The sequence below is a fragment of the Mixophyes fleayi genome, chromosome 4 (assembly GCF_038048845.1).
Source record: "Mixophyes fleayi isolate aMixFle1 chromosome 4, aMixFle1.hap1, whole genome shotgun sequence".
Taxonomy (NCBI): domain Eukaryota; kingdom Metazoa; phylum Chordata; class Amphibia; order Anura; family Limnodynastidae; genus Mixophyes; species Mixophyes fleayi.
Window position 1 is genome coordinate 304377111 of NC_134405.1, and position 15784 is coordinate 304392894.

At 40.5% G+C, this 15784-nt stretch overlaps 1 pseudogene; it reads left to right on the plus strand.

Annotated features, from left to right (window-relative positions):
* Positions 1–8380: 8380 nt before the first annotated feature.
* On the plus strand, positions 8381–10344 carry LOC142150833 (general transcription factor II-I repeat domain-containing protein 2-like; annotated as a pseudogene).
* Positions 10345–15784: the final 5440 nt, after the last annotated feature.

The window sequence follows — 15784 nt, forward strand, 5'->3', positions numbered from 1 at the left end:
TCAGGTCTTGCCGCCCAATAACATTGTTAAACTCTTGACTTTAAATTACAAGCTAAAATATTAGCAAATCGGTTGCAGACTATTCTCCCTACGATATTAACAGATCACCAATTGGGTTTTATAAAAGGACGCCATTCAGTAATCGGTATTCAGATGGCCTTGGCTGCAGTTGTATCAGCAAATCAAAACACTAATACCCTCAATATGCTGTTAAGCATAGATACTAACAAAGCTTTTGATATGGTACTTTGGCCCTATTTATATGCAGTCCTAAAAACCAGAGATTTTGTCCCAGTTTTTATCCAAATGATAGGTTACATTTATACTAATCCCACAACATTTTATTAAATGGATCCAAAAGCACGACAATGGAAAGAGGTACTTGTAAAGGGTGCCTGCTCTCGCCCTTACTTTATAACCTAGCTCTGGACCCACTTCTTCGTACATTACAACACTGGTCTACTTTTCAAAGTATAAAGATAGGGAACAAACAAGTAAAAGTTCAGCGTTTGCGGATGACTTACTGCTACACATTGCTAACCCACAGAAGACACTGATGACAATCCTGGAGAGTTGCGGAATTTGGACGGGTGTCAGGATTTACGGTAAATATGGAAAAGTCCACAGCTTTTTATATTAAGGTTGGCGAGAGATGCCCTTCTTGGGTCAATCAGTTGGAATTAAGTGGGCCAACCACTAGTTTACATATTTGGGAATCCAAATCCCTAAATTGCTATGGTGTCCTTACCATTTTACTTATCTAAAGCAATTCTTTGCAACTTGTTGCACTGTGTAGATTCTCTTCTTTCAGCGTTAGTAATCTGCCCAGTCCAAGAGAATCAGAGACGCCAGGAATTCTCTTCAAATTTCTTTTTGGTCTAAAATCCGGACAGTTCCTTCCGTCCCATTTTGAACTTAAAAGTCTCTAAATCCACACCTAAGAATAGATAGGTTTCAAATTGAGTCTCTTCGTTCAGTTATAAATGGGTTGGAGGGGGGAGAATTCCTGGTGTCCATAGATATTCATTAAGTATATCTACATGTACCTATATGGGAGGGACACCAGCCATTGCTCCACTTCACGGTAGGAGCGGCCCATTACCAATTCAGAGCACTTCCTTTTGGCCTGGCCACATTGCCCAGAGTATTTGCAAAAATCATGGCAGTAAGGGCTGCCTGCCTCCAGTCTATGAGGGTGAGCATAGTGCCCTATCTCGACGACTTGCTGATCAAAGCCCCCTCAGATCAGCTACTTCGTCAGCATTTACACCTCACTTTAGAGACCCTGCAGTTTCACGGTTGGTTGATAAACGTCCATAAGTCACAGTTAATTCCTGTCCAGAGGATGATTTTCTTAGGTATTATAATGGACACCAGAAGATAAAACATTTTCGTTCCACAGTACAAGGTTTGCTTGCTACAAGACCTAGAAACCAAGGTCCTAGACAGTCACGAACCTTCCATGCTTCTTTGCATGAGGTTACTGGGCAAGATGATCTTGACCTTCGAGACGATCCACTATGGAAGGTTTCACTCGAGATGCTTCCAGGGGGATCTCCTAAAGAAGTGGTCAGGTTCATATCTCCACTTGGAGCACCAGAGAATACTATTATCCCCAGAGGCTCATCTATCTGTCAAATGGTGAAAGAGTAAAGAACATGCATGGGTAGATCCTTTGCCCCGTGCTCCTGGATCATCTTAACAATGGATGATAGTCTAAAGGGCTGGGGTGCAGTGATGCTACATTTGCTCCCTTAGGGGGGTATTCAATTAGCCTTGATTTCGCGATTCCGCTACTGTTTTTGCGTTAGCATAGAATGCACACAATTCAATTCCCCTTATTTTACGCGTTTAAGTCGGAACTAAACATGTTACGCAAATTCTTACCAAGCCCATAGAACAAGTGCAGGCAGGCTATTCAATTGTAAATTATCACTTTAACGCATGTACAATAAAATCGCGTTTAGTCATTTTTTCGATCGCACCATTGAAGGTCTTTTAAAAGCGTTAATGATTCCTTTAGTTTCCAAACTTGTTTTAATATGGGTCTTTTTTGTTAACATTATACTCATTAAACTTCTCTCAAATGATAATTGTGTATTAAAAATAACTTTAATCCCATGAAAATAAAAAAGTTTGTAAAATTATATTTAAATACACTCCCTTTAGAAAAAAGCAAATGGTATAGTCCACTGGATTAAAATTAAAAACATTAGTTTCATTTCTCATTCAACTGACCTGAGAGAAAACTTTAAAGAGCTGAGACTGAGACAACTGTTTGGTTTTGTATATCTATATTTTTATCTAAATATTTATATCTAGCAGATAGTTAAGGATTTTTATTTCTATTAAATTGTTAATAGTTTAATATCTAGCATTATTTATATAGTTAATGATTTATATTTCTATAAAATTGTTAATAGTTTAAAACCTAGCAGTATTTATACTGCTAGGTAGTTAATTAATAATAATAATAGTTAATTAATACTTTAATTAATACTTTCATTTTTTTTTTTTAATAAGAAATTTTCAATTTACAAAGGCATTAGTAATGGAGCCATTTTCTATAACCGTTTGGCAGCTTATGTATGCAGCATGTATTGATGAATGTGCACAAGCTGGTTTGCTAGTTGGGGGAGAGGAAGGAAATGCTTTTGAAATAGAGGAGAATGTAGATGTGCATGTGGCTGCAAGTGAGGGAGAGAATGCTGTGGCTCAATTACTTGATGCAAGGCGTCGGGTCCCACGGCCCCGTCTGTTCCGCACACGTCGGTTACTTGATGGGGTCCCTGAGGATGAGGTGATAAGATTATATCGCCTATCCTCAGTTGCAATTTATTCTTTATATGACCTCCTTAAAGAGGACCTGGAACCAACAGTCCCCACAAACCATGCTGTGCCTGGATTGGCAAAGCTGCTTGGGGCATTGCATTTTTTAGAGTCGGGAACCTTTCAACCGACATTGTCCGTAATTGCGGGGTTCTCCCAACCCACATTTTCACGGAGTTTGTTCCAGGTCCTTAAAGCCATGAAAAAACATACTAGGGAATTTATTAAATTCCCACAGTCTGAATTAGAATGGCGGGAGGTCAAATCCAAATTTTACAGTGTGGCACGTATGCCAAATGTCCTGGGTGCAATAGATTGCAGCCATGTGGCACTCACACCTCCGCACAGAATGGAAGAGAGCTTTCGAAACCGAAAGCACTTCCATTCCATGAATGTGCAGATGGTGTGTGATGCCAGAAAAAAAATCCTAAATGTTTGTGTTGGCTTCCCTGGTTCCTCTCATGATTCTTTTATTTTGCAGAATTCAGGAGTGTTCAAGAGGTTTGAGGAGGGTGTTAGTACTGTGTAAAAATATAACTTACTATAATGTAATGCAAAATAAAATGTAATGCAATGTATGTAAATAATGTGAAAATAATGAAAAAATGTATATAAAGCTGCAAAAAGAACAATCCAGAATCTCACAAAACCAGAGGGTCTCAGGAATCAGCCACCAGCATCGAAATCTCTGCAAAATGGCACTTTGCAAAAAAAAGTTGTTTTGGTTTTTTTTATAGAAATGTGGGCGGGAAATCGCGAACGGCGGGAAAAGGGTAAAAAAAAAAAGAACTTCGTACAAGTCGGATATTACGCGATAAGGGGCTGGGTTAGGTATTACAATTGAATACCGTCATTTCCGGGAAGTTGATTTTTTGCGATGTCTGCGGTAACGCTTATTCGGGATATATTACGCGAATAAGCGGACAATTGAATACCCTCCTTAGGGTCTTTGGTCAGAACAAGAATGTTCCCTTCCAATAAATATCCTGGAGTTTAAGGCCATGTTAATGGCTCTCAAAGGGGCTCAGTCCCTAATTCAGGGATTCCCAGTACGATTACAATCAGACAATGCCGGAGCGGTGTCATATGTCAACAAACACGGGGGGACAAAGAGTCCAAGGTCAATGGGCATATCAGCCCAGATATTTGCTTGGGCAGAACAGTCCGTCCCATCTCTGTCAGCCGTATTCATTCCAAGCATTCTAAATTGGGAAGCCGACTTCCTAAGTCGTCACACAGCAATGCCAGAAGAATGGTCACTCCATCCAGAAGTGTTTCAGATATTAGTCGGGAAGTGGGGCCTTTCGAATCTGGATCTTATGGCGTCCAGACACAATCGGCAGGTTCCCAGATTCTGTGCAAGAGCAAGGGACCCGCTGGCAGGGGACATAATGACAATACACTGGAATTTTCAGCTGGGGTATCTTTTCCCTCCTATTTAAATGCTTCCCCAAGTACTCCACCGGGTAAAGCAGGGAGGACTCTCAGTTATACTGGTAGCTCCCAATTGGCCCCGCAAGATATGGTATGCAGCCATCCTTTTCATGGCAGTGGGTCAAGGACTTCGCCTGCCTCTTCGCAATGACCTCCTTCTACAGGGTCCTTTTCAGCATCAGAACCTGTCTCGGCTGGCTTTGACGGCATGGCTGTTGAAGCCAGCCTCTGGCGGTCAAAAGGGTTTTCCTCCCAGATGGTGAGTACTCTGTTTCGGGCTAGGAAACCAGTGTCAGCCCACATTTATCATAGAATCTGGCGCATCTACATTAAATGGTGTGAAGACCGGGCACACAATACAAGTAAATTTAATTTGCCCTGGCTGCTAAGTTTACTTCAAAACGGTCTTGATGTAGGGCTCCGCCTGGGATCCTTAAAGGTTTCAGATATTGGCTCTTTCCATCTTCTACCAGAAGCGTCTGTCGGACCTTCCAGAAGTCCGTACTTTTTTGCAGGGGGTCCTGCACATTCAACCTCCCTTTGTTCCTCCCATGGCACCCTGAATTTGAATTTGGTAATTTCTATGCTACAAGAACCTCCTTTTGAACCCTTATAGTCACAAGACCTTAGGTTTCTGACATGGAAGGTGGTGTTCCTGCTGACCATTGCGTCGGCTAGACGAGTCTCAGAGCTTGGGGCTCTTTCCTGCAGGGAGCCTTTCCTGGTTTTCCATGATGTCAGGGCGGTGCTTCGAACTGTCCCTTCATTTCTACCGAAAGTAGTTTTCGGATTTCACATTAATCAGGAAATAGTGGTGTCAGTGTTACAAGATGCTTCAGCAGGTTCCATCTTAGAATATTTAGACGTGATCAGGGTATTACGTATTTATGTCCAAAGAACTTCGGACATTCGGGGTACAGATTATTTTGTCCGAGTTAATTCCCGGAAAAGACTAGCCAGCTTCCAAGCAGACCATTGCTAGATGGCTTACCTTTACAATAAAGCAGGCGTATCTTAGGGCTGACCGCACTGTGCCTACCCACGTTATGGCACACTCCACCAGGTCTGTGGGGGCTTCCTGGGCCCCCACAGACCTCAAAAATAGAGACATGGTGGGATTCCATTCTTTTTTAAAAATGTGTTGTCTAGAATTAAACTACTAAAAAACTTTTGCATTTACAAAATAGTTGATAAAAAAAATTCCTCTGAATTGTACAAGGGAGGTACAGGAACCACTGACAAAAGACTTGGAACAAGATGTAGGTTATTCAGATTTTGATTCCTTGTCTCCTCGGGCTGGGTGGAATGGGGTCTGATCAGCTATGCCGAGCGACCACATGGTCCTTGGTCCATACATTCACCAAATTTTATCAGTTCAGTAAGTTTGCGTCCTCAGATGCTAGCTTCAGCCATAGCGTGCTACGAGCTGGGCATCCAGGACGGTCCCTCCCTAAGGGGAGGCTGCTTTGGTACGTCACCATGGTAGCAGTGTCCGCCAGATAGGAAGAAAGAGAAAAAAGGATTTTTATACTTACGATAAATCCCTTTCTCTGATTCCATCTGGGGGACACTGCGTTAACTCCCTTCTATTCTTCTGCTGTTTGCTTCTTGATTGTTCGACTCCCTTTCCTTGAGGGCTTTAGAATTACACTGACTAGCTGCAGGGGGTTGCAGCAAGGAGCAGTCTGTCAGCAGCCACAGTTTAACTAATTAAATGCCAACTCCTCACTCCCCAGCTACAACCCCATTGTATCATCTCAACGAAATTATTTTAAAAAAGTATTTATTCAAACGGAGCTAGTTATGTGGTTGCATACCTGATAGCAAAAAAATTGAAACCGTATTGCGATGGTGAGTTTATTAAGCAATGTATGGAAAGCGTGGCTGATATAATTTGCCCGGATAAAAAAGGATAATTTTCAAAAATCAGTTTGTCTCACCAGACTATAGCCAGGCAAATTGATGATATAGGAAAATCCATCGAAAAAGTTTTGAAGAGTAGAGCTGCTAATTTAAAATTTTATGCTATGGCGATAGACAAAAGTACAGATGCTACGGATACAGCTCAATTGGCAATTTTTATTAGAGGCATTGATGACGAATATAATATCACTGAATAAATGGCTTCTTTAGTTCCATTAAAAGACACAACTAAAACAAGAGATTTATATGAAGCAGTGAAAAATATATTACAACGATTTTCTTTGTCCTTTGTCAACATATCTGGCATAGCTACTGATGGTGCCCCTGCAATGATAGGTAACAGAGATGGATCTGTAAAATTGATAGAAGATGATGCAATTGCCTCCCAAAATTTCCGTATGATAAAATATCACTGCATAGTACACCAAGAAAAGTTATGTGCAAAAGCTTTAAAGATGGCTAACGTCAAGCAGATTGTCATCGAGGCTGTAAATTTCGTAAGGTCCAAGGGATTGAATCATCGCCAATTCCAGGAATTCCTTAAATTTATGGATGCTGAGTATGGGGACTGCATTTACTTTTCTGAAGTAAGATGGTTAAGACGAAGGAAAATGTTGGCAAGATTTTAAGATTTGTGAAATTAAATGAAGTCGTTTATGGAATCAAAAACAAAATGTGTGACCGAACTTGACAATGAAAACTGGCTCACAGATTTGGCATTTTTAGTCGACTTGACCATTCAACAGCGTTCAAAATGAAACTGAAACTATTGCACTCTCAAATTAAGCCAAACAATTTTATGCATTTCAGCACATTGGCTAAACACGGTCCTGTGAACACCGAAAAATATACAGTCTTGCTTTTCAATTTGGTACTGGAATTTGAGAACAGGTTTCAAGATTTTAGAAAAAAAAAACATCTTTTCTGATATTTGCAACTCCATTTTCAGTTGACATAAACATATTATCTGCCCATTTTCAAATGGAATGCATAGAGCTCCAATCTGACATTCAACTGAAAGAATATTTTGATGACGTCTCTTTAATGGACTTCTATAAGATATATCTTACCAGAGAAAAATATCCCTCACTTCACAATCATGCCTTATTCATGTCATCGCTATTTGGAAGCACCTACATTTGTGAGCAGCTATTTTCAAGGATGAAGCACACGAAGAATAAAACTAGAACTAAAATATCTGATGAGCACCTTGAGAACTCACTGAGAATTGCAACAAGTTCCATCGAACTTTTGGTGGCTCAGAAACAATGTCAAACATCTCACTAACTTCATTTCCAAGTAAGTTTAATATGTTAACTATGTTTTCTATGGTTTTTGGATGATCAGCTATCATTAGTGTTAGTGTATTTTATGTGCGGCCCAAACCAACTTATTGTCTTCCAATGTGGCCCAGGGAAGCTAAAAGGTTGGATCTAGACTGATCATATTCCCATTTCTCTGACTTTATAACTCAACCATCCCCATGTTAAACATGGCTCCTGTAGACTGAATGAACTTATCCTCCAGGACCAGTATTGCAAGACTCAACTAGACATGACTATTGATGAATACATCCAATTTAATATGTACTCCGGAGTCTCTAAGGCAGGGGTGTCAAACACAAGGCCCGCGGGCCAAATCCGGCCCGCCAGACCTCGTCTGATGGCCCGCGGAGCCGCCGCCAGCCTTGCAGCCTCCCCTTTTTTTTTTTTCAATGAATTTACTCCGTGCCTGCACGGAGTAAATTCATTTAAAAAATGGCTCAAGTTAACAAAAAAAATAAATTTTACTTACCTTCCGGGACCTGGCCCGACTTCTTCCTGCCCCGCACTTCTCCCTGGGTGTCGGACGTGACGTCATCACGTGACGTCCGTCCGACATCTCCAGGGATCAGAGGAGCGCGCGGACGCCGCGGAGAGGAGCCAGACTGAAGAAGAAAGAAGTAAAGAAGTAAAAGAAAGAAAGAAGTAAAAGGTAAGTAAAGTAAATGGAGGGGGCAGATGGCTGGGCACTATAAAAGGGGGCACATGGCTGGGCACTATAAAAGGGAGCAGATGGCTGGGCATGGGCACTATACAAGGGGGCAGATGGCTGGGCATGGGCACTATAAAAGGGGGCACATGGCTGGGCACTTTAAAAGGGGGCACATGGCTGGGCACTTTAAAATGGGGCAGATGGCTGGGCATGGGCACTATAAAAGGGGGCACATGGCTGGGCACTTTAAAAGGGGGCAGATGGCTGGGCACATATAAGGCAGGTGGAGCGGTAAACTTTGGATATACTGACCACTTCCATGTCACTTTACAGTGGTATAGGGACCATAAACTACAATCAAATACCCCAAAAATGTCCAAGAAAAGAAAAGTTGATGCAGAGGGAAGGCAATTTCAGGAGATGGGAAAGTGAATACATGTTTGTGATTAATGGAGACAAGCCGGTATGTCTTATTTGCTATGAGGCAGTGGCAGTGATGAAGGAATACAATTTACGCCGGCACTTTGAGACCAAACATGGAGCCAAATTTGCTAACTTTAGCCACCAGGAAAAGCAACAAAAGGTCCAAGAATTAACAGGTAGCCTGCATTCTCAACGGAATATTTTTTCAAAAATGACAGCAAAAAATGATGCAGCAGTGAAGCCAGCTATCTTGTGGCTGAAGAAATTGTGCGAGCTTCAAAGTGCTTTTCAGAAGGTGCATTTGTAAAGAAGTGTATGCTGAAGGTATGTGAACAGGTGTGCCCTGAGCAGAGACAGGCTTTTAACAATGTCAGCTTGTCAAGAAACACCATCACAGACCGAGTCAGGGACCTAGCCTGTAATCTTAAAACAAAGTTGGCTGAAGAGACATGCAGTTATGTGGTATTTTCATTAGCTGTTGATGAAAGCACTGACAATACTGATACAGCTCATCTAGCTATTTTTGTAAGAGGTGTGAAGGAAGACTTGTCTGTCAGTGAGGAGCTCTTGGATGTGGTCGCCATGTATGGGACAACAACTGGGAGGGACATCTTCAATGCAGTGGAGGAATCCGTAAATAAAATGAAATTACCTTGGGAAAAGTTGGTGGGACTTACTACTGATGGCGCTCCAGCAATGTGTGGAGTGAGAAATGGCTTGGTTGGACTGTTAAAAGAGAAAATGGAAAAAAGTAATTGCCACACGCCGCTGATAACTTATCACTGCATTATCCACCAAGAAGCTCTGTGTGGCAAGGTTCTGCAACTGGATAACATAATGTCCACAGTCACGAAAACAGTGAATTTTCTGCGTGCACGGGGTCTGAATCATCGTCAGTTCCAACAATTTTTGAAGGAGGTGAGCATGGAACATACAGATGTGCCATACCATACAGAAGTAAGGTGGCTGAGTAGGAGCACCGTTCTCAAGAGATTTTTTGAGCTTTTGGAAGACATTAATCTTTTTATGCAAAGTAAAGGGAAGCCCTTGTCAGAACTGTCAGATCCAAACTGGCTGTGCGATTTTGCCATGTTGTGTGACATAACAGAGCATCTCGCCCAACCGAATCTGAGGCTGCAAGGCCGCAAACAAGTCATAACCTCAATGTATGACGCAATAACAGCTTTCCAGGAGAAACTGCGCCTATGGAAGTCACAGCTTGAAAAAGACAGTCTTGCCCACTTTCCTATCTGCCAGAGCATTTCAACCTCATTCCCAGGTACTTTTTCATGTGCTCGATTGGGTACCAAAGTGAATCGGCTGATTGATGAATTCAATCAACGCTTTTCTGATTTTAAAGAACAAAACTTAACCTTTACCAGCTTTGCCAATCCCTTCAACATCGATGTTGACAGTGCACCACATCACTTTCAAATGGAATTAATAGAACTTCAGTCCAACAGCAGCCTGAAAGCGAAGTTCCAGGATGCGACAGTCGACGACTTTTACCGTCTCCTCCCCCCTGCTTTGATGCCACAGCTCCGACTTCAAGCTGCACGTGTTCTGGCCATGTTTGGGAGCACTTATCTATGTGAACAGATGTTTTCAGTCATGAATCTGAACAAGACTAAGCTCAGATCACGCATCACTGATGATAACCTCCATGCTGTTTTGCGGATTGCTACAGCACAAGACGTAACGCCAGACATCGATAGACTGACCTTAGGAAAACGATGTCAGCCATCTAGTCAGAAAAGTTAAAAAAAAAGGTAATGCCTTGTGTTTTCCATATGTTTAATAGTGTTTGGCAATATTTGTATGTTTAAAAAAAAATTAATGTTTGTTACCAAAAAACATTTTTCAATACATTGTACAATAATTGTACATTTGAATATCTACTTGTCATTATTCTGACTATGTTTCTGCTTTCAGAGCTAGTTATTACTTACATTATTACAAAAAACAGTAATAATTGAATGCAGTGACATTAATTTATGATAATAAAGAGTGGACACATAGACCTACAGATACAACCGGCCCTTTGATGGGGACCAAACTGCTGATGCGGCCCCCGATGAATTTGAGTTTGACACCCCTGCTCTAAGGTCTCCTTATGGGAAGCACATAAATGTGTTCTCAGTGGTAATTTTATTCAATTGGGGTCCCTCATTATAAAACAAAAGGAAACACTAAAGAGTCGCTTACACCCAAAAGTCAAGGCTCTGGAAATAAGTCATAAATCCACTCTTTCCGATGACACACTGAAGGAACTGACAGAAATGAATTTGGCTTTTAATATATTCCTTTATCGCAAAATTAAATTGGATTTTCGCAAGTGCCACAAACTTTTTTTTCAGTGGGGGAATAAGCCAGGTTCCAAGCCTCACTCTCCCAAAGGGCTAAGTATTTTATTGCGGTGAATAAGGATGGCACGGGAAAGGATTGTAGGCTTACCTCTGATATAGCAGCAGAATTTCACTCATACTACTCTCGCCTCTACAAATTTGCCAGTATTACACCTCAGACAGACCTAACACATAGACAGTTTTTGATTTCCTCATATCTGGAGATTTCCCACTCTGTCAAATTCAGACAAGTGTTGGAACAATGTACTTGATCTTGTTTCCATGTAGGCATCCAAGTTAAAAGTCCTTTATTCACTGCCCAACTATCTGTATATATAATGACTGGAAGCTCAGATACTAACATCTGTGCTTTTAATATCGGACTTTTGCCAATTTGGAGTCTGCAGGGAATCTTGGCTGCCCATGTCTGCTGCCCCCCAACCTGTCCACAGCTATCCAGTGTGCCTGTTGTGTTCCTGTAAAGTGAAACGGTGATACTTCTACACCAGTATCTTGTAATGCTTAAGTTCTGTATGGCTGTGTTAGGCCTGGTCAATAAATTGCCTCTGACACATAGGGGCATCCAACCCTTGGTTTCATTAAACAAATATTGAATGTCAGTAGCTACTGCTGGGATCTTCCTTCCTAATAATATTGATTGCGAAATTCCCACCTCCTCCCAGTATCATATATATTTGCTAAACCTTGCACCTCCCTACTGAAAGTAGTGTAAGGACTAGGTTTAGATGATTGAGGTGGAGCTGTTGGTTTTAAATGGGAGCAATCTTCTACATCACTAGTTGAAACCTTCTCGGGTGAACCCCTGGCAACTTTCCCCTTCTCTCTCAGTCCCTTCCATCTCTTGAACAGTTCAGTTGTAGCAATTCAATCTCTCTCTATGGCACTCCAGCAAGTCAAAAAACATTTTTCTATGTGTCACTTTAACTCTGTAGACTGACTCTCTGTCTTCCTGAAAACATTTTCTCTCTACAAGACATTGCTGTTTTTTATTAGATTTCTTTAACTCTCCCAACTGACTAATCAGTGATTCAGCATAAATACAATACTACCAGTGGGCATCGTATTCAGCATAGTGAAAATAGTTGATTTCAATTGCAGAGGGGCAGTGGTTAAAAGCTTATTACGCATTACTGAATTAGCTACATGAGGACCATCCCATTCAATGTGCACAGAATACACACCAAGCTCTGGTAATGGATTTCAAGTTATTCCATTCATACATCCCAACGCACGCAATCTCTGTATTCCTTGTCCCAACTCATACCATGCACTCTTATGAACCACTTCTGTAGGTGTGTCATATTTTTGTGCTATAGAATCTCGAATGAGATGCAGCAATGTGAAATTACAGTCTGTAAACTGAGCCCTTCTCATTTGTAATCTGACACACTGTTCCTAAAATGATAGTCTCTATTTGTGTTATGTCTCTCTTTGTGTTAGAGTTACACCATATGTGCCTAAGTCCCAAGGTCTCAATACCTATGTCAGCAATCCCTCATTAGGATGTTGTCTATATTTAACCCCAATCCCATCGCGTTCTCCAGCAGAATACGTTTCTTCCTCCAATCCCTGCTGTGCCCTGATCCCTGTCTGTGAGTAATTGTGATCTGCATTTGACACACTAGCAGCATCTGTACCAATTCTTTTGTCACCTCCCTCCTTCGTCTATTTGTAATAACAGGAAGTAGTTCCCCCCCTATCTCTTCAAACTCTTCATTAGATTCATTATCTGAACACCCAACAATAGACTCCCTGTCCCCTTCGTTATATTAGAGTCCTCACCCTCACATGGTGACCATCTCACACTTTTAGGCGTCTTCAACTCGACTGTTTTCTTTTCACAACATTTATTACATAGGAATAAAATGGATTCTCAATTTCTCTGTTATATTTCTCTAAATCTCTTACGGACAATTAGTTGCTCTGTAACTTGTGAAATTTCCTTTTCTACACTTTCTCTATGCTCTGTCTCATCTTGTAGCTCCTGCACACAAATCCACCCTACGTTTCCAGTAGCCTTCCACTCAATGGTATTATATAGAGACAAATCTAAATGTACAGTGGCATGGCGAGGATCTGCCAAATGTACCGGTGCAACATATTTATTACACTCACAAGCAATGGGCGCCAAGTCTTCTGAACTGGAGACCTATGAAGGGAGTGGACTTGAGTTCTTTTGACTTTCTTTCCCTGATTATTTACACTTAAACATTCTCACTAAAATATTTTCACAGTCTAATATGCTGTTCATACAAAATAAACCACCCCAAATACAGCACAAATGCTAAGCTGTACAATTTCCATAGTAGAAATTTATTTGTGATTAATTGCAATACCACATCCTACTTCCGATACTAAATGTCACAGGATAGACATTAACTCTATGTTCTGATGTGAGGTTACAATGATTGACAGACAACAATTGAAAAAATTATAGTACAAATGTTTATTATAAAAGCTACATATAACTGACTAAGATGGAGGGAGCTGGAGCTTGGCGAAGCTACTATATAACACATATTGGACAATTGTATGATAATGGTATACTATATTCATTTGAGCAACTTCAGCGATTACATGAACTACCTAGGGGTTACTTTTATAGATATTTGCAGTTAAGACATGCTCTGGCCTCGAAGTTTCGGGGAGCTACCCCGAGCTTTAGTGCAGACTCCTTAAGGGTGCAACTGTCAAGGTTGGGCCAGAGGCTGCAAATCTCATTTTTGGATGTCAGTCTAAAGGGCTGGGGTGCAGTGATGCTACATTTGCTGCATTTGCACCCTTAGGGGGGTATTCAATTAGCCTTGATTTCGCGATTCCGCTACTATTTTACGCGTTTTCGCGTTAGCATAGAGTGCACACAATTCAATTCCCCTTATTTTACGCGTTTAAGTCGGAACTAAACATGTTACGCAAATTCTTACCAAGCCCATAGAACAAGTGCAGGCAGGCTATTCAATTGTAAATTATCGCTTTAACGCATGTACAATAAAATCGCGTTTAGTCATTTTTTCGATCGCACCATTGAAGGTCTTTTAAAAGCGTTACTGATTCCTTTAGTTTCCAAACTTATTTTAATATGGGTCTTTTTTGTTAATATTATACTCATTAAACTTCTCTCAAATGATAATTGTGTAATAAAAATAACTTTAATCCCATGAAAATAAAAAAGTTTGTAAAATGATATTTAAATACACTCCCTTTAGAAAAAAAGCAAATGGTATAGTCCACTGGATTAAAATTAAAAACATTAGTTTCATTTCTCATTCAACTGACCTGAGCGAAAACTTTAAAAAGCTGAGAAAAAATTTATATCTAGCAGATAGTTAAGGATTTTTATTTCTATTAAATTGTTAATAGTTTAATATCTAGCATTATTTATATAGTTAATGATTTATATTTCTATAAAACTGTTAATAGTTTAATACCTAGCAGTATTTATACTGCTAGGTAGTTAATTAATAATAATAATAATAATAGTTAATTAATACTTTAATTAATACTTTCATTTTTTATTTTTTTTTAATAAGAAATTTTCAATTTACAAAGGCATTAGTAATGGAGCCATTTTCTATAACCGTTTGGCAGCTTATGTATGCAGCATGTATTGATGAATGTGCACATGCTGGTTTGCTAGTTGGGGGAGAGGAAGGAAATGCTTTTGAAATAGAGGAGAATGTAGATGTGCATGTGGCTGCAAGTGAGGAAGAGAATGCTGTGGCTCCATTACTTGATGCAAGGCGTCGGGTCCCACGGCCCCGTCTGTACCGCACACGTCGGTTACTTGATGGGGTCCCTGAGGATGAGGTGATAAGATTATATCGCCTATCCTCAGTTGCAATTTATTCTTTATATGACCTCCTTAAAGAGGACCTGGAACCAACAGTCCCCACAAATCATGCTGTGCCTGGATTGGCAAAGCTGCTTGGGGCATTGCATTTTTTAGCGTCGGGAACCTTTCAACAGACATTGTCCGTAATTGCGGGGTTCTCCCAACCCACATTTTCACGGAGTTTGTTCCAGGTCCTTAAAGCCATGAAAAAACATACTAGGGAATTTATTAAATTGCCACAGCCTGAATTAGAATGGCGGGAGGTCAAATCCAATTTTTACAGTGTGGCACGTATGTCAAATGTCCTGGGTGCAATAGATTGCACCCATGTGGCACTCACACCTCCGCACAGAATGGAAGAGAGCTTTCGAAACCGAAAGCACTTCCATTCCATGAATGTGCAGATGGTGTGTGATGCCAGAAAAAAAATCCTAAATGTTTGTGTTGGCTTCCCTGGTTCCTCTCATGATTCTTTTATTTTGCAGAATTCAGGAGTGTTCAGGTTTGAGGAGGGTGTTAGTACTGTGTAAAAATATAACTTACTATAATGTAATGCAAAATAAAATGTAATGCAAAATAAAATGTAATGCAATGTATGTAAATAATGTGAAAATAATGAAAAAATGTATATAAAGCTGCAAAAAGAACAATCCAGAATCTCACAAAACCAGAGGGTCTCAGGAATCAGCCACCAGCATCGAAATCTCTGCAAAATGGCACTTTGCAAAAAAAAAAGTTGTTTTTTTTTTTTTTTTATAGAAATGTGGGCGGGAAATCGCGAACGACGGGAAAAGGGTAAAAAAAAAAGAACTTCGTACAAGTCGGATATTACGCGATAAGGGGCTGGGTTAGGTATTACAATTGAATACCGTCATTTCCGGGAAGTTGATTTTTTGCGATGTCTGCGGTAACGCTTATTCGCGATATATTACGCGAATAAGCGGACAATTGAATACCCTCCTTAGGGTCTTTGGTCAGAACAAGAATGTTCCCTTCCAATAAA